Below are 19,203 nucleotides of genomic sequence, written 5' to 3'. Positions count from 1 at the left end.
AGTCGGCTCGTTCGGCTCAAAGTTGACGGTGGGTCACGCCGTCCCTTAAAAGGCAAACAAAAAAACCACGACCATTTCATTCCCTTCAACGTGACTTTACCGAAAGAGCCAAGAATATGAATTAATGCAGTCACGAAAGCTTTAAATCAAAATAACAACCTCGGCGCGTTTCGTATTAAAACTGGCGGCAATGCTTTTGCGGTATTCGAGTCACGACTTCCAGATGACGACGGCAAGCGACGCGCTCCAGACTGCGCTTCTGCGGCCGTCTGGAACGCTCTTCCCTTCCGACGTCAGGAAGCCACCGGAGCTATGCCACTTGTTAATTCGTCTCGATTGACAAACTCGTTTCTCTAGTTCTAGATTTGAAGCTTTCGTGACTGCAAGGATCCATACTGTTTGGTTCTATTCGGTAAAGTCACGTAGGTAAAATATAAAACAACAAAAATCACGACGTTTCGGCCACAACACAAGTGGCCTTCATCAGGTGAAGGGACCAGACTGTCTCGAAGACTTTCACTCCAGCGCAGTCTTCGAGACAGCCTGGTCCCTTCACCTGATGAAGGCCGCTTGTGTTGTGGCCGAAACGTCGTGATTTTTGTTGTTTTATTTTTTACCTACGTGACTTTAACGAATAGAACCAAAGAGTATCATTTCTTTAGAAGTGCTTCTGCTGTGTCTAGCTTGTTTGTCCTTCCTCCCACCCCCGCACCTCCGATTATCGCGGTTGGCTACGTACGGTGCAAAAGAAGTTCAACGTAGACGTGCGGTCGATCATCGATAATGATAATCCGACGGCTTCGTGGGGCGTGTGGATGCGCCGGATTTTAAATACCGACGGATAATCACTGTGCACGGACTGTACTCACTGTGCCCGGACTGGACTCACTGTGTCTGTGATGGACTCACTGTCCACGGACTGGACTCATTATCTTCTTTGGTTCTTTCGGTAAAGTCACGTAGAATGAGAATAAAATAATAAATTGATAAAATAAAATAACACAATAGTGAGAATATTATTGTGTTATTTTATTTTATCAATTTATTATTTTATTCTCATTCTACGTGACTTTACCGAAAGAACCAAAGAAGATGAATCATTGCAGTCACGAAAGCTTTAAATTGGACTCATTATGCCCGGACTGTACTCACTGTGTCTGTGATGGACTCACTGTGTCTGTGATGGACTCACTGTACCCAGACTGGACTCACTGTGCCCGGACTGGACTGACTGTGCCCGGACTGGACTCACTGTGTCTGTGATGGACTCACTGTGCCCGGACTGGACTCACTGTGCCCGGACTGGACTCACTGTGTCTGTGATGGACTCACTGTGTCTGTGATGGACTCACTGTGCACGGACTGGACTCATTATGCCCGGACTGTACTCACTGTGTCTGTGATGGACTCACTGTACCCAGACTGGACTCACTGTGCACGGACTGTACTCACTGTGCCCGGACTGTACTCACTGTGTCTGTGATGGACTCACTGTACCCTGGACTGGACGCACTGTGCCCGGACTGTACTCACTGTGTCTGTGATGGACTCACTGTGTGATGGACTCACTGTGTCTGTGATGGACTCGCTGTGTCTGTGATGCACTCACTGTGTCTGTGATGGACTCACTGTGTCTGTGATGGACTCACTGTACCCAGACTGGACTCACTGTGCACGGACTGTACTCACTGTGCCCGGACTGTACTCACTGTGTCTGTGATGGACTCACTGTGTGATGGACTCACTGTGTCTGTGATGGACTCGCTGTGTCTGTGATGCACTCACTGTGTCTGTGATGGACTCACTGTACCCAGACTGGACTCACTGTGCACGGACTGTACTCACTGTGCCCGGACTGTACTCACTGTGTCTGTGATGGACTCACTGTACCCTGGACTGGACGCACTGTGCCCGGACTGGACTCACTGTGTCTGTGATGGACTCACTGTGTGATGGACTCACTGTGTCTGTGATGGACTCGCTGTGTCTGTGATGGACTCTATGTGTCTGTGATGGACTCACTGTGATGGACTCACTGTGTCTGTGATGGACTCACTGTGTCTGTGATGGACTCACTGTGTCTGTGATGGACTCGCTGTGCCCCGGACTGGACTCACTGTGTATGTGATGGACTCGCTGTGTCTGTGATGGACTCACTGTGCCTGTGATGGACTCACTGTGTTTGTGATGGACTCACTGTACCCGGACTGGACTCACTGTACCCGGACTGGACTCACTGTACCCGGACTGGACTCACTGTGCCCGGACTGGACTCACTGTACACGGACTGGACTCGCTGTGCCCCGGACTGGACTCTCTGTACCCCGGACTGGACTCTCTGTACCTGGACCGCGTGGTTTCGTGGTTTTGGTTTTGCCGGGAAACTCGCTGAGCTGACGCTTGCCGTCGCAAGCCAATCGCCGCATCGATTCCTCGACATCTAAAGTCGGCGCGATTCCTCCCCGTCGAATCCTGCTTGATGAGAAATCGACCAATCGCCGAAGAGATTCTACGTCCCGCGCCCGGCGATTTTCGACCGTCGCTGAATCGACCATCGCGATTCCATGAGGCGACTCCGACCTCCGCCGACTCCGTGGCCCACGGGCAAGGCGGCCGCCGCTTTCCTGGTGACCACACGGAGCAGCAGGAGGGCCTGGGTCGTGCGCCAGGGAGGCTGGGTGAGACACGCGCTGTGGAAACGTGACACGACCTGCTGTGGACACGCGCCACCTGCTGTGGACACGTGACACCACCTGCTGTGGACACGTGACACCTGCTGTGGACACGTGCCACCCGCTGTGGACACGTGCCACCTGCTGCTGGTGCACACACAGAGACACACACACAGAGACACACACACACACAGAGACACACACACACACAGAGATACACACACACAGACACACACACACAGAGACACACACACACACAGAGACACACGCACAGAGACACACAGAGACACACAGACACACAGAGACACACACACAGAGACACACGCACACAGACACACACACACACAGACACACAGAGATACACACACACAACACACAGACACACAGAGACACACACACAGAGACACACGCACACAGACACACACACACAGAGACACACAGACACACAGAGACACACACACAGACACACACAGAGACACACGTACACACAGAGACAACAACAACAACCGCCATTCGCCACTAAGTGGCGGTGACGTCACCACGATGCTTGTGCCAGGCTATGTGCACCGTGAGGCCACGTGAAGTGTCGAACGCCCGCTGGCAGGAGGTCACTGGGCAGACCCAGGTGCCACGGGTCGACTGACTGAGATGACTGGCTGATGCACGACCTGTGCCCCCTACTGTGCCAACCTGCTGTGCTTTAGCCACCTGGCGCTCCGCTCGTTGTTCTGAGCGTCGCTCCTCCGCCCTCCGTTGTTGTTGGAGGGCGACTGCCTCCAACTGCCCAGTAGCATCCTTCACGAGCCTCCTCCACAGAGGCCGATCTTGACACCGCTGGTACCAGTCATCGGCAAGTCCACTCAGCTCCACGTCCTCCTGTACCACATCACTCCATCTCTTCTCTAGCCCGTGCCGCGCCCGCTTAGCCCCCTCAATCCGGCCAAACAAAAGCTGTTTCGGCATGCGGTGGCTGGGCATGCGGGCTACATGACCCAGCCATCGCAGCCTTGCCTGCCGGAGGAGCTCACCGATGGGACCCTGCCCAGATCTTTCAAGGATTTGTGAGCTCCTCACACAATCCAGTCTGGTTAAACCCAGGATGGATCGTAGGCAGGCCAGGCTAAATGTTTCTAACCGGCGAAGATGTTCCATTAGGGGGGTCCACGTTTCGCAAGCGTAGAGAAGGGAGGGAATGACCGTGGCCGAGAAGACCTGAAGCTTAGTGCGGAGCAACAGACCAGGTAGCTTCCACACAGCGTTACGCAACCGATGAAAAGATATTGCCGCTCGACTGATTCGGAGTGAGACCTCTGCTGTTAAACTGGAGCCAGTCATAAGCACACTGCCCAGGTATGGGAAACTCTCCACTCTCTCCACAACTGCCCCATCACCGATTGGGAGTTGTGGGGGTGGAGTGTCCGATGGTACAAAATACCCAGGCAGGTGCTTAGTTTTGGTGGGGCTGATGGTAAGGCCCCACCTCTTAGTGGCATGCTCCAGTCTCAGCAGCAGCGTCTCCAACTCCACCTCAGACTGAGCAGCTATTACCAAATCATCAGCATACATAACGTGGTTGAGCAATAGGGAGCCATCCCTTGACCGCACCCGGGCATCGATTAGCCTCCCATTATATCTGTACCATATGGAGATTCCCCCGGTACAGCTATTGAAGGTTTCACGAACTACGTGGTCAAAGTAGATGTTAAATAATGTGAAATAATGTGGGAGCCAGAGGACATCCCTGTCGAACCCCAAGGTGTACAGGGAATGGCTCTGACTCCCGGCCACGTAGTTTTACCCGGGCCCACTCACCATCATGAAGGTCCTTAATGATCGTGAGCAGAGGGTCAGGTACTCCAAAAGCACGAAGAACGACCCAGAGCCCAGGCCTACTGATGGTATCATAGGCCTTCACCAGGTCAATAAAGCAGAGATGTAGGTCTTGTTGGAATTCCCTAGACCTCTGCTGTAGCAGACGGACAGAAAATATGGCATCTGTGCAGGACCACCCTTTCCTGAAACCGCATTGGGGCTCCGCAAGCCTCTCCTCAGCGTGCCTGGCAAGGCGATGCTGAATAATCCTTGCCAGGACCTTTCCTGGCACACTGAGGAGTGAGATGCCCCTATAGTTGTTACAGTCTGTGCGGTCCCCCTTCTTAAAAAGGGGGACCACCAGGGCATCCTTCCAATCCTGCGGAACCCGTCCAGTGGTCCAGACTGTTGTTATGATGTCATATAGGGCAGTCTGTGCACAAACGCCACCCTCCCTCAGCATTTCGCTTGGGAGATCATCTCTGCCCGCTGCCTTTCCTGGTCTCAGACTCCGGATCGCCTTCAGTACTTCCTTAACAGATGGCACCTCAGCCAGCCACTCACACGGGGTGACTTCTTCCAATATTTGAGGCACCGCAGCCTCATCCTCACTTTGTGCCACGATGTTTTCCTGGCTGAGGGATTTTCCCTCCCCCAGGACCTCACAGAAATGCTCAGCAAATCTGCAAACATGTTCCTGGGGGTCGGAGATTGGATCACCGTTTTTTCCCCTAATGATGGTAATAGGTGTGGCGCTGCAGGTTACTTTTTTGATGGAGTTAAATAGAGATTTGTGATCACGGGCCACTGAGGCAGACTCCATCTCCTCAGCAACCCGCGACCACCACCCATCCTTGCAGCGCCTCACGGCTCTCCGAACCTCCGAGCGAAGGCTGCGGTAAGCCTCCTCATTCTCTGACGTGGGATTCTGTAGCCGATAGCAGTGGGCCTGTCGCTTTTTCTCAACCATCCTGAACACCTCCTCTGTCAGCCAGGGTCTCTGGGGAGGTCTGGACCGCGTACCCAAAGCAGCCATTGCAGCTGCATGAGTCACAGTCCTAAACCTCGCCTATTTACCCTCGACATCAGGAGGAATCGGGGACGATGCCAATCCCAGCCGCAAGCGATGATGAAATTCTCGCTTGCAACTTTCATCAGATAACTGAGACCAGGCCACTTTAGGTCAGAATGGGGTCCTGGGTGTACACCCACCACCGGAGTGGAAGAATGGCAGGCGCATCTTACAGATGACTAGTCGATGGTCAGAGGGCAGATCAGCTCCACGGTAGGTCCTGGTGTCAAGGACATGGGCTCGCATCCGCTGGTCCGTCACTATGTAGTCCAGCACACACACACAGAGACACACACACAGACAACACACAGAGACACACACAGATACACACACACACAGAGACACAGACAGAGACACACACAGAGACACAGACACAACACAAATGTCTCCCCGTGTAGTCTCCCTGACGGGCTGCGTGAGGCTGACAGAGCCCGCGCGTCTTTGTGGGCCTCAGGCTGTGAGGGCGAGAGGTCGGCTCCACTCTCTCACTCACCGCCCCCGTTGTGTCGCTCGCTCTCGTTCACGTTTTTGTTTTATTATAGTCGTAGTAGTTGTTGATATTACAGTATTAGTTATTATAGCAGTTCATGTTTTATTACTATTGTAATTGTTTATATTATTGCTGTTGTAAGTTGTTGATGTTATTATTAGTGTTATAGTTATGATTGTAGATGTTGTTGTTATTATAGTAGTAGTTATACTTATGATTATAGATGTTGTGGTGATGGTGGTGCTGGTTGTTAGTCTCCTCAGAACACACAGCCGCCTTCTCCCGCCAAAACGCGACACTTTGGTGGAGGGAGAGGGTCGTGGGCGAAACCAACACGGGCAGCGGGCGAGGGAGGGGTGAATGCCACCGGCAAACTTAAATTGTTTTAATTTAGGGGGGTACACAGCAAACCCCACCGTTCACTAACGCCAGCGAGCCCCTCTTGCTTCTTTTCGCTATGGATGAAATAATTAAACATCAAACAAATTCGCTACATTTATTCAGCGCGTCTTGAGTTTTGATGCTTTTCATACCCCTCCCCCTCTTCTGGGCTATGCTTGGTATAGTCTGAAACGCAGCAGCGCCTTATCTAGTCTATGCTATTTACCATGGGCCTTAATCGGGCTATGAAATAAAGTTCAATGTCACGTGCAATGGAGCTGACCAATTAAAAAAAACACCCACAAAATATCAACACCACGTGACTCGTGGTGGGAGGGGGGTTGCCATCTTGGTAAGGGAGAAGCCACCACACACCCCCCTACCCAAGATGACCGCCCAAACGTTGTTTGACTGGTTGTTGGGGAGAACCTCTGATAGCCAATAGCGACTATTAGGCGACTATTCACACTCGACTATTGCGGAGCTGTAGAAGCCCATCACGCTTTTACCCCGTCGTGGTCTTTGCGCAGGCAAAGTGAGTTCTCAGGCCCGTACGGGCGTACAGCCGTTTCAATACGGGCAAACAACAATACAAATCCGTGTCGATTTGTTTGTGTTTCTTCCTTGTGATGGGACTTGGTAGGATTAACGTTGAGATTTATAAGGGGCACGGGGTGATCAGTAAGGTCTGAATTGGTCTGTAATAAGGTAGGACACTGATAAAGGGTTGACAGCTGTGTAGTGTATAGTGTAGTATAATGTATAGGATGAACGTTGAGATTTATAAGGGGCACGGGGTGATCGACAAGGTCTGAATTGGTCTGTAATAAGGCAGAGCGCCGATAAGGGGTTGACAGCTGTGTAGTGTATAGTGTAGTATAATGTATAGGATGAACGTTGAGATTTATAAGGGCCACGGGGTGATCAGTAAGGTCTGAGTTGGTCTGTAATAAGGTAGGGCACTGATAAGTGGTTGAGAGTTATGCTACTGACACTAACGGTGTGACTATGCATATGTAGTCGTTCAGAGTGTTCAACGTCGGCCTGGGTGCTGCGGTCGTCCAGGCGGGCACCGTTCTGGCCCACGCAGCGGCCGCGTGTCGCGGGAAGGCCGGCGAGGCGACCACAGATGTCTCGTGGCCACGGTGAAGCGGAGGAGCGAGCCGGGCGAATCATGGATGGACGCGCTGCGTTGCAAGAATTCCGATTTTATCCGGCGAGCGGCGGGGCGAATTTTCAAAACATTTTCAGTCAGGGTAAATATGACACTTTGGCCGCACGTCCCTGATGGCAGCACCGCATTGACACGGGCAACGCCGCTTCCGTACGCCAGAATTCACACGGGCTCAGTCGTCAGGAGGAGGACCACGTTCGCCACTGCGGTCGACGAGGGGAGCTCACGTTGGTCCCGTTAAGAAACACGATGGGAGTCTGCGGCTTCGCGCGGATTTACGCCAATTGAACAAGGTCTCCGTGGCAGATGCACACCCGCTCCCACGGTTGGACAATTCATTGGATGCCCTGTCGGCCGTGTGGGTTTTCTACCACACTTGACTTGTCGTCGGGGTGTTGGCAGTTGCCTCTTGATGAGAGCTCTAAACCAAATCCTGTGTTCTGAACACCTCGGGCTCTAAATTTTGATTTAAAGCTTTCGTGACTGCAGTGATTCATATTCTTAGCTCTTTCGGTAAAGTCACGTTGAAGGGAAACAATAAAATAATAAAATATATATATAAATAAAAATTCTCACGGCGTTTCGACCATAACGCACACGGTCATCATCAATTTGTGTTATGGTCGAAACGTCGTGAGAATTTGTATTGTTTATATATATATTTTATTATTTTATTGTTTGCCTTCAACGTGGTGACTTTACCGAAAGAGCTAAGAACACCTCGGGCTCTGTTCCAGTTTAATTGTCTCCCGATGGGACTCCACTCGGCTCCTGTCATGTTCCAGCGACTCACGCAGCTGGTCCTAGCAGGCCTCCAATGGGACTCGCGCCTCGTTTATTTGGACGACGTGATCGTCTTCGGACGCACGTTCCAGGAGCAGCTGCAGCGGCCGCGATCGGTGTTTGTTCAAAGTTCGGGCGGCCAATCTTACGTTTAAACCACAGTCAAGTGTCACCTCCTGCAGACATCGGTTCGCTACTTGGGGCGCGTCGTCAGCGAGTCCGGGGATAGCCACGGACCCCAACAAAACTGCGTGCGTGCGCAACATGGCCAACCCCCACGTCGGTGGGTGACGTTTGCAGATTTGTCGTATTACCGCCGCTTTGTGCCCAAATTTTGCAAAAATTGCAAACCGCTCCACGCTCTCACGAAAAGGCCAAAGATTTCTGTGGGGGGGGGGGGGGGGGTGGAGGAGGAGGAAACCTCGTTTGTCGCGCCGGGGGACGGCCTCGTGACTGCTTTGTGATGTCATACACCAACGTGCATTGAGGCCCTTGTAAGGACTGCTTTGTGACGTCATACACCAACGTACATTGAGGCCCTTGTAAGGACTGCTTTGTGACGTCATACACCAACGTGCATTGAGGCCCTTGTAAGGACTGCTTTGTGACCTCATAAACCAACGTGCATTGAGGCCCTTATAAGGACTGCTTTGTGACGTCATACACCAACGTGCATTGAGGCCCTTGTAAGGACTGCTTTGTGACGTCATACACCAACGTGTATTGAGGCCCTTGTAAGGACTGCTTTGTGACGTCATACACCAACGTGCATTGAGGCCCTTGTAAGGACTGCTTTGTGACGTCATACACCAACGTGCATTGAGGCCCTTATAAGGACTGCTTTGTGACATCATACACAAACACACCACATCCGGGGGCTCGCTCTAATGAGTTGAAAAACATTCCAAGGGGCAATTCAGTGGCCCTGTATCTACACAAGTTTTTTGGGACGACCTCCGGAGGGAGAAATACAAGTGCGCATTAACTTATTGTCCAAGGGATAGGCTGACCGGGTGTTCAACTCCCCCCACTCGCCTCGGCACTCTCGCAGGCCAATGGCAATTTCTGGTTCGGACTGCAGAAGGTTGGAATCGCACCACCAGGAGCAGGCAACAAGCAGCAGTGGTAGTGGTGGATGGATGAATTTTTATTATGAACGGGTGTTGATTTACCTTGCATCAACACCATCATCAACATCACTAACAACATTCAAAACATCATCAACATCAAAATCATTAACACCATCTTCAACATCATCAACATCGTCTCTCTCTCTGTCTCTTTGTGTCTCTCTGTGTATATCTCCCCGTCTCTTTCCCCATGCCTCTCCCTATCCATCTCTCTGTGTGGCCATGTATCTCTCTGTCTCTCTGTGTCTCCGCTGTCTCTGTGTCTCTGTATTTCTCCCCGTCTCTTTCCCCATGCCTCTCCCTATCCGTCTCTCTGTGTGGCCATGTATCTCTCTGTCTCTCTGTGTCTCCGCTGTCACTGTGTCTCTCTCTCTATTTCTCCCCATCTCTTTCCCCATGTCTCTCCGTCTCCAACTCTCTCTCTCTCTGTCTCTCCATGTCTCTCTCTGTCTCCCTGTCTGTGTCTATCTCGCTTTCGGTTTGAGCGGTCGATGTCCCGCAGAGGGCGGTGGAAATGATAAAACATTTTTTTTTTTTACAATGAACATTAAGTAAATACAATTAAACATCCCGGCATCGAGTTGCAGTTTGTAAAATTAACTCTCAAATTACGATTCTCGCTACGCATCATCACACGGCGGATATACGCACAATCGTCGTGTTCGGCAAAGGAATGACAAATCCTCTTCAAGTCAAAATATTAAAATATGATCGCCCGTGAAGAACCAACGGTGAACGAGCAGTTAACAATGAACACCGGCAAAGTGGCTCAGTGGAAAAGGGGGCCAGATTCAATCCCTGGTTGACTCAGCCCATCATCATCACAACTAAAGTGAGCACCACTCTGCAGGGAAGTGAACCTGCAGTGTGCCACAGCTACCGCGCTCCTTTCCTCTCGCACATCCAGCCCTCTCACTATCTCCTTCATTTCTACCCCACACCTCTCCCTCCCTCCCCCCCGCTCACCCTCTCCTTACAGCACCCCGTGTCCCTCTCACTCTCTCCCTCCCTCCCTCTCCTGGCCTCCCTCAGGGCTCCTAATCGGAACGAATCTCCCCAACAATCTCAACAGACCCCTCTGCCTCTCTCCCTCTCCACCTCCTCTCCCGCCCTCCCTCTCTCCACCTCCTCTCCCACCCTCCCTCTCTCCACCTCCTCTCCCGCCCTCCCTCTCTCCACCTCCTCTCCCACCCTCCCTCTCTCCACCTCCTCTCCCGCCCTCCCTCTCTCCACCTCCTCTCCCGCCCTCCCTCCCGCTCTCTCCCTGTCGGTTCCTAATCGGCACGACCCTTCCCGGCAGCCCCACGGCGCCCACGGCCGCGGCGATCTGCCGCAGCGTCCGTCTCTGCTCCGCCGCCGCCCCCGTCTGCGGCCGCCCCCCCTCCACGTCCCGGCGGCCTCCCTCTCTCGCTCTCCCCACCTCTCGCCTCGTCGCCTCCACCGCCCTCTCCACCAGTCTGTCGACCGTCCTCTCGTTCGCCCTCGCGGCAATATCAAACCGAGCTTGCTGCGCCTCGGTCCTTGGCCGCGAGTCGCCGACCCTCTGATCCACTCGCCTCCTCGCGTCTGCCTGTCTGTCCCACGCAGCCCTCTCCGCCTCCAGCCTCTCTCTCCCCGCCTCCTCCCTGTTGAGCGTCCTCTCTTCGCCAATGGCTCGTCTCACCCACGCCGTCAGCAGCCTGGCTCTCTCCGCGTTGGGCATCGCCATCTCCACGTCCTCCCCGCGGGGCACCGACCGGTTCACCAGCCTCCTCACGGGCATCTCTCTCCGCCACTGGTCCCTGTCTGCGATGAGCCCCTGTCGGGCCCGCACGCCCGCAGCAGCCGGCTCTCTCCTCGGCTCCCTCTCGACCCCCCTCTCTCCCCCTCGCCTCGCTTCCTCCTCCCTGCCGCGTCCTCTCCTCGCTCCCCCTCCCCTCTCCATGGCGCTCCTCTGGATGCCGCTTCGGCCCACACACGCTTCCCGTACCGTCACAAACATCGCCATCATCGTCAAAACACACGTACACACACAGATACACACGCAGATACATACACACACACACAGACACACACACAGATACACACGCAGACAAACACATGTAACAATAACCGCCATTCACCACTAAGTGGCGGTGATGTCACCACGACGCTTGTGCCAGGCAATGTACACCCTGAGGCCACGTGAAGTGTCGAACGCCCGCTGGCAGGAGGTCACGGGGCAGACCCAGGTGCCACGGGTCGACTGACTGAGATGACTGGCTGATACACCACCTGTGCCCCCTACTGTGTCAACCCGCTGTGCTTTAGCCACCCGGCGCTCCGCTCGTTGTTGTGAGCGTCGCTCCTCCGCCCTCCGTTGTTGTTGGAGGGCGACTGCCTCCAACTGCCCAGTAGCGTCCTTCACGAGCCTCCTCCACAGAGGCCGATCTTGACACCGCTGGTACCGGTCATCGGCAAGTCCACTCAGCTCCACGTCCTCCTGTACCACATCACTCCATCTCTTCTCTAGCCCGTGCCGCGCCCGCTTAGCCCCCTCAATCCGGCCGAACAGAAGCTGTTTCGGCATGCAGTGGCTGGGCATGCGGGCTACATGACCCAGCCATCGCAGCCTTGCCCGCCGGAGAAGCTCACCGATGGGACCTTGCCCAGATCTTTCAAGGATTTGTGAGCTCCTCACACAATCCAGTCTGGTTAAACCCAGGATGGATCGCAGGCAGGCCAGCCTAAATGTTTCTAACCGGCGAAGGTGTTCCATTAGGGGGGTCCACGTTTCGCAAGCGTAGAGAAGGGAGGGAATGACCGTGGCCGAGAAGACCTGAAGCTTAGTGCGGAGCGACAGACCAGGTAGCTTCCACACAGTGTTACGCAACCGATGAAAAGATATTGCCGCGCGACTGATTCGGAGTGAGACCTCTGCTGTTAAACTGGAGCCAGTCATAAGCACACTGCCCAGGTATGGGAAACTCTCCACTCTCTCCACAACTGCCCCATCACCGATTGGGAGTTGTGGGGGTGATAGTGTCCGATGGTCCAAAATACCCAGGCAGGTGCTTAGTTTTGGTGGGGCTGATGGTAAGGCCCCACCTCTTAGTGGCACGCTCCAATCCCAGCAGCAGCGTCTCCAACTCCTCCTCTGACTGAGCAGCTATTACCAAATCATCAGCATACATAACGTGGTTGAGCAATAGGGAGCCATCCCTTGACCGCACCCGGGCATCGATCAGCCTTCCATTATATCTGTACCATATGGAGATTCCCCCGGTACAGCTATTGAAGGCTTCACGAACTACGTGGTCAAAATAGATGTTAAATAATGTGGGAGCCAGAGGACACCCCTGTCGCACCCCAAGGTGTACAAAGAATGGCTCTGACTCCCGGCCACGTAGTTTTACCCGGGCCCGCTCACCATCATGAAGGTCCTTAATGATCGTGAGCAGAGGGTCAGGTACTCCAAAAGCACGAAGCACAACCCAGAGCCCAGGCCTACTGATGGTATCATAGGCCTTGACCAGGTCAATAAAGCAGAGATGTAGGTCTTGTTGGAATTCTCTACACCTCTGCTGTAGCAGACGGACAGAAAATATGGCATCTGTGCAGGACCGCCCTATCCTGAAACCGCATTGGGGCTCCGCAAGCCTCTCCTCAGCATGCCTGGCAAGGCGATGCTGAATAATCCTTGCCAGGACCTTTCCCGGCACACAGACACACACACAGACACACACTCACAGACACACACACAGACACACACAGACACACACACAGACAACGCAAACCGCTACACTGCAATGAGTTACGCTTCCACGTGCAAGGACCACGTGACAAATTTGACGTCACAGCACCAACTTACCCGCTTGAGGCTGAGTCGACCTAGGGAAGGGCCCAGGAGTGCTGCTGCTGCTGGTGGCCGTGAGCGGGAGTCGAACTCGGCTCGCGCGCTCAACGACTGCGCGTGTTGGGGAAGGGGCGCACCTCTGGTTGGCTGTCCCGGTCACGTGACACACTTTTAACCAATCCGTGCAACCTACATTTGTGAGGGGCGCACCTCTGGTTGGCTGTCCCGGTCACGTGACGCGCTTTAACCAATCCGTGCAACGTACACGTTTGGTGAGGGGCGCACCCTCTGGGTTGGCTGTCCCGGTCACGTGGCACACTTTAACCAATCCGTGCAACGTACAATTTTGGTGAAAACGTACCTCTGGTTGGCTGCTTCGTTCCGGTCACGTGACGCACTTCAACCAATCCGTGCCGCGTTAGCAGCACTAACGACAGAGCTGGGTGATTGTATTTATTATGGCTGTTACACATTTCACTCTTGTAGAGTGGCAATGTCGTTAGTGCAAGGCAGAGTTGGTAGTTAATTGTAGTGTAATTATTTTTTACAATTTTGTACAAGTAACATGATAAAGCGTTATCTTTCAGCTAACCAGAGTTTTGATGAGCATTAAGAGATTCACATTTGTATGCAGCCTCTGGCAAAGAGGCATCTGTGGGGGGCTAATGCCCCCCTCCCCACTACGTGGGGGGGGCTGATCTCCCCCTCTCCCCTCCCCATTACTTGAGGGGGGGCTGATCTCCCCCTCCCCACTACGTGTGGGGGGGGGGCTGATCTCCCCCCTCCCCACTACGAGGAGGGGGGGGCTGATCTCCCCCTCCCCACTACGTGTGGGGGGGGGGCTGATCTCCCCCTCCCCGCGAGCGGGTGGGGTGTGACGTCAGTGCCCCCCACTCAACAAGGCTGTGCCACAACACGTATTGAGTACAATTCTTAAAGATTGTGTGTCTTGTGTGTGTGCGTTGTTCCTCAAGGCTGGGATTTAGAATGAAACCGTGCGAATTTTCACCGTGTTCATAGTGTCATCTTCATTGGAAGCTTCCTTCATTAACAGAATTTCCCAGCTTGTTGAGAGAAACATCAAATAGTCCACTCAACACAAATACAGCTGTGTAACTTTAATAACGCACGTTGATATTTAGCGCCTGCTAATGATGCCAGGGCTGGGCACACAGGAAGGAGTTTGTGCAACAGCGTTGTGTAACAGTCTGAATGTGTACATCATAGCCTGTCAAAGACTTGGTGGTGGTGATGGTGGTGAGGGTGGTGGTGGTGAGGGTGGTGAGGGTGGTGGTGGTGATGGTGGTGTAGGTGATGATGGTGGTGGTGATGATGATGGTGGTGAGGGTGGTGGTGGTGGTGAGGGTGGTGGTGATGGTGGTGAGGGTGGTGGTGATGGTGGTGAGGGTGGTGGTGGTGAGGGTGGTGGTGGTGGTGATGGTGGTGATGGTGGTGAGGGTGATGGTGAGGGTGGTGGTGATGGTGGTGGTGAGGGTGGTGGTGGTGAGGGTGGTGGTGGTGAGGGTGGTGGTGGTGGTGATGGTGGTGATGGTGGTGAGGGTGATGGTGATGGTGGTGGTGGTGAGGGTGGTGGTGATGGTGGTGAGGGTGGTGGTGATGGTGGTGATGGTGGTGGTGAGGGTGGTGGTGATGGTGGTGGTGATGGTGGTGGTGGTGAGGGTGGTGGTAGTGATGGTGGTGATGGTGGTGAGGGTGGTGAGGGTGGTGGTGATGGTGGTGGTGAGGGTGATGGTTGTGGTGAGGGTGGTGGTGATAGTGGTGGTGATGGTGGTGGTGGTGATGGTGGTGGTGAGGGTGGTAGTAGTGATGGTGGTGGTGATGGTGGTGGTGGTGATGGTGGTGATGATGGTGGTGGTGAGGGTGGTGGTGGTGATGGTGGTGAGGGTGGTGAGGATGGTGGTGATGGTGGTGGTGATGGTGATGATGATGGTGGTGAGGGTGGTGGTGATGGTGGTGATGGTGATGATGATGGTGGTGAGGGTGATGGTGATGGTGGTGGTGATGATGGTGGTGGTGATGATGATGGTGATGGTGGTGATGGTGGTGATGATGGTGATGATGATGGTGGTGATGGTGGTGATGGTGGTGCTGGCAAGGGGGTTGACAGGCCTCATCAACATCTGGGTCTATGCAGGAGGACCATAAACCCCTCACGCAGACTCTGGGTCATCCTCGCCGCGGCTACAGTCAAAACCACCCAACACAAAGGTGATCACTGCATCATCATCATAATTACAACAATAATAATAACAATAATAATAACAATAATAGGGGTGGGGGGGTTCCCCTTTTTTTCTGGCAACAAAACTGAAACCTTTTTACAAGGATTCATGTCGCTACATTAACCACAATACCTGCAGTCAAAATGTAAACAAAACACAAACACTATGATAATATGTACGTGGCATTGTCCTTCAAACTGATTGGTCCACACCTGATGATGATTGCTTCTTGTGTTGCAGTCGAAACGTCGTGAGAATTTTATTGTTTTATATTTTTATTATTTTATTGTTTCCCTTCTACGTGGTGTACACAAACAGTGTGATTAACATGGTGTACACACACAGTGTGATTAACATGGTGTACACACACAGTGTGATTAACATAGGTGTACACACACAGTGTGATTAACATGGTGTACACACAGTGTGATTAACATAGGTGTACACACACAGTGTGATTAACATAGGTGTACACACACAGTGTGATTAACATAGTGTATACACACAGTGTGATTAACATAGGTGTACACACACAGTGTGATTAACATAGGTGTACACAGACACACAGTGTTACTATTATGATAGGCTCATCTTGCCTTAGCAGTAGCGTGACATCAGACGCTGAGTTTGTATTGTATTTTTCTCAAGCAGCTTTGATTTAGCCCAGCTAATTGACCCCGCGGTGTGAAAGTGGTAACTCTACATGTGTGGCTTGCCAGAGGCAGTCTTCACTGCAGTGAGCATTGGTGATGATACCACACTGATGAGTCTGATCAATGACTAAATGGGCCTAGAGTTACCCATCTCTGTATTGGTGATGATACCACACTGATGAGTCTGATCAATGACTACATGGGCCTAGTTACCCATCTCTGTATTGGTGATGATACCACACTGATGAGTCTGATCAATCACTAAATGGGCTTAGAGTTAACCATCTCTGTATTGGTGATAATACCACACTGATGAGTCTGATCAATGACTACATGGGCCTAGAGTTACCCATCTCTGTATTGGTGATGATACCACACTGATGAGTCTGATCAATGACTAAATGGGCCTAGAGTTACCCATCTCTGTATTGGTGATGATACCACACTGATGAGTCTGATCAATAACTACATGGGCCTAGAGTTACCCATCTCTGTATTGGTGATGATACCACACTGATGAGTCTGATCAATGACTACATGGGCCTAGTTACCCATCTCTGTATTGGTGATGATACCACACTGATGAGTCTGATCAATCACTAAATGGGCTTAGAGTTACCCATCTCTGTATTGGTGATAATACCACACTGATGAGTCTGATCAATGACTAAATGGGCCTAGAGTTACCCATCTCTGTATTGGTGATGATACCACACTGATGAGTCTGATCAATGACTAAATGGACCTAGAGTTACCCATCTCTGTATTGGTGATGATACCACACTGATGAGTCTGATCAATGACTACATGGACCTAGAGTTACCCATCTCTGTATTGGTGATGATACCACACTGATGAGTCTGATCAATGACTAAATGGGCCTAGTTACCCATCTCTGTATTGGTGATGATACCACACTGATGAGTCTGATCAATCACTAAATGGGCTTAGAGTTACCCATCTCTGTATTGGTGATAATACCACACTGATGAGTCTGATCAATGACTACATGGGCCTAGAGTTACCCATCTCTGTATTGGTGATGATACCACACTGATGAATCTGATCAATCACTAAATGGGCTTAGAGTTACCCATCTCTGTATTGGTGATGATACCATACTGATGAGTCTGATCAATGACTACATGGGCCTAGAGTTACCCATCTCTGTATTGGTGATGATACCACACTGATGAGTCTGATCAATGACTACATGGGCCTAGTTACCCATCTCTGTATTGGTGATGATACCACACTGATGAGTCTGATCAATCACTAAATGGGCTTAGAGTTAACCATCTCTGTATTGGTGATAATACCACACTGATGAGTCTGATCAATGACTACATGGGCCTAGAGTTACCCATCTCTGTATTGGTGATGATACCACACTGATGAGTCTGATCAATGACTAAATGGGCCTAGAGTTACCCATCTCTGTATTGGTGATGATACCACACTGATGAGTCTGATCAATGACTACATGGGCCTAGAGTTACCCATCTCTGTATTGGTGATGATACCACACTGATGAGTCTGATCAATGACTACATGGGCCTAGTTACCCATCTCTGTATTGGTGATGATACCACACTGATGAGTCTGATCAATCACTAAATGGGCTTAGAGTTACCCATCTCTGTATTGGTGATAATACCACACTGATGAGTCTGATCAATGACTACATGGGCCTAGAGTTACCCATCTCTGTATTGGTGATGATACCACACTGATGAGTCTGATCAATGACTAAATGGGCCTAGAGTTACCCATCTCTGTATTGGTGATGATACCACACTGATGAGTCTGATCAATGACTAAATGGGCCTAGAGTTACCCATCTCTGTATTGGTGATGATACCACACTGATGAGTCTGATCAATGACTAAATGGGCCTAGAGTTACCCATCTCTGTATTGTGCTACCTGACAGTCGGTCAGATTTGCTCAGATTTATTTTGACAGTGACCAAAGGTAAGAGAACCACAATGCACTGCTTAAGAAGAAACCGTTGGTGTTTATTCGCAAGTAAAACATGATTTTACAACCTGTGCTGTTATGATCGGATTTTTTCGTCAATTGCAGGTTTAACTAGTCTTTGATGGTGATATTAAAGGAATTACCAACACTGGATCAGGACCACAAATACGAATATCATGCCATGATCGTTTGAGCAGGAAGACAGTTTTATCAGTAACACAATTTTCTCTAGATTAATAGTCTAAAACAATGAATGATTCCCTTGTCTCACATGCAAGAGATAATTCTGAATCTAAATGCTGTCACCCAGTCACACACAGGATTAAATGTGCCCATTTAAAGTGTACATAATTATCCACAATGAAATTACAGCATTACACCTGTCCGTAGCAGCATCTTTCACATGTCGATGCAGAAAACTGCGAACCTGACTTTGCCATCCCTACAATTTCACGTAATTTCATTAATACACATTCTTTCTGAGAGATGCATAAGTGACAAGGTCGCAATATATAAAAACAAGTAGCAGAGAGTTCGCACTGTTTAATGGAAGTGTCTGGGTGGCTTTGGGCTAACACTATGCCCCGCAACAGAGACATGAGATTGGTACAAATTCCACGCATGGTTATTTTTTTCTCCTCAATTCTTTTAACGGCTAAACAGATGGCACATTATGTTCAGTGTATTTGGTAATGTTGTTCAGTGTAGCGCAGTGATAAAAGTGTCCAACCTATAACCAGATAGTCGCCAGTTCAATTCGCACACAGAGGTGGATTCTACAATTATTCCAGTTTAACACGTAGGCTTTCGCGACCAATTATTCCTCCGGGATTGACGCAGTAAGTACCGCTTTGTGGAACGGCAACGATCGCTTCACAGACATGTCCTTAAAAAATACCTTCATTGGCTGAGAAACTCCCGTGAAAATAAGCATCAACCAATGCTCACTTAGGCTTGAAGACAATTCTTACTATGTCTCTTTGGCCATTTGAATTCATGG

The 19,203-nt window shown here is 51.3% G+C and overlaps 1 protein-coding gene across 1 annotated transcript in view; it reads right to left on the bottom strand.

Annotated features, from left to right (window-relative positions):
• LOC142917354 (uncharacterized) overlaps positions 1 to 19,203 on the bottom strand; it is a 661,949-nt gene that overhangs the window by 512,127 nt on the left and 130,619 nt on the right. The window lies entirely within an intron of this gene.

Source organism: Petromyzon marinus, unplaced genomic scaffold, assembly GCF_048934315.1.
Source record: "Petromyzon marinus isolate PM22_M1 ecotype Great Lakes invasive population unplaced genomic scaffold, UKy_Petmar_22M1.pri1.0 PM_G_Scaffold_47, whole genome shotgun sequence".
Lineage (NCBI taxonomy): Eukaryota > Metazoa > Chordata > Hyperoartia > Petromyzontiformes > Petromyzontidae > Petromyzon > Petromyzon marinus.
This window is presented reverse-complemented; position numbering and strand designations above follow the sequence as displayed.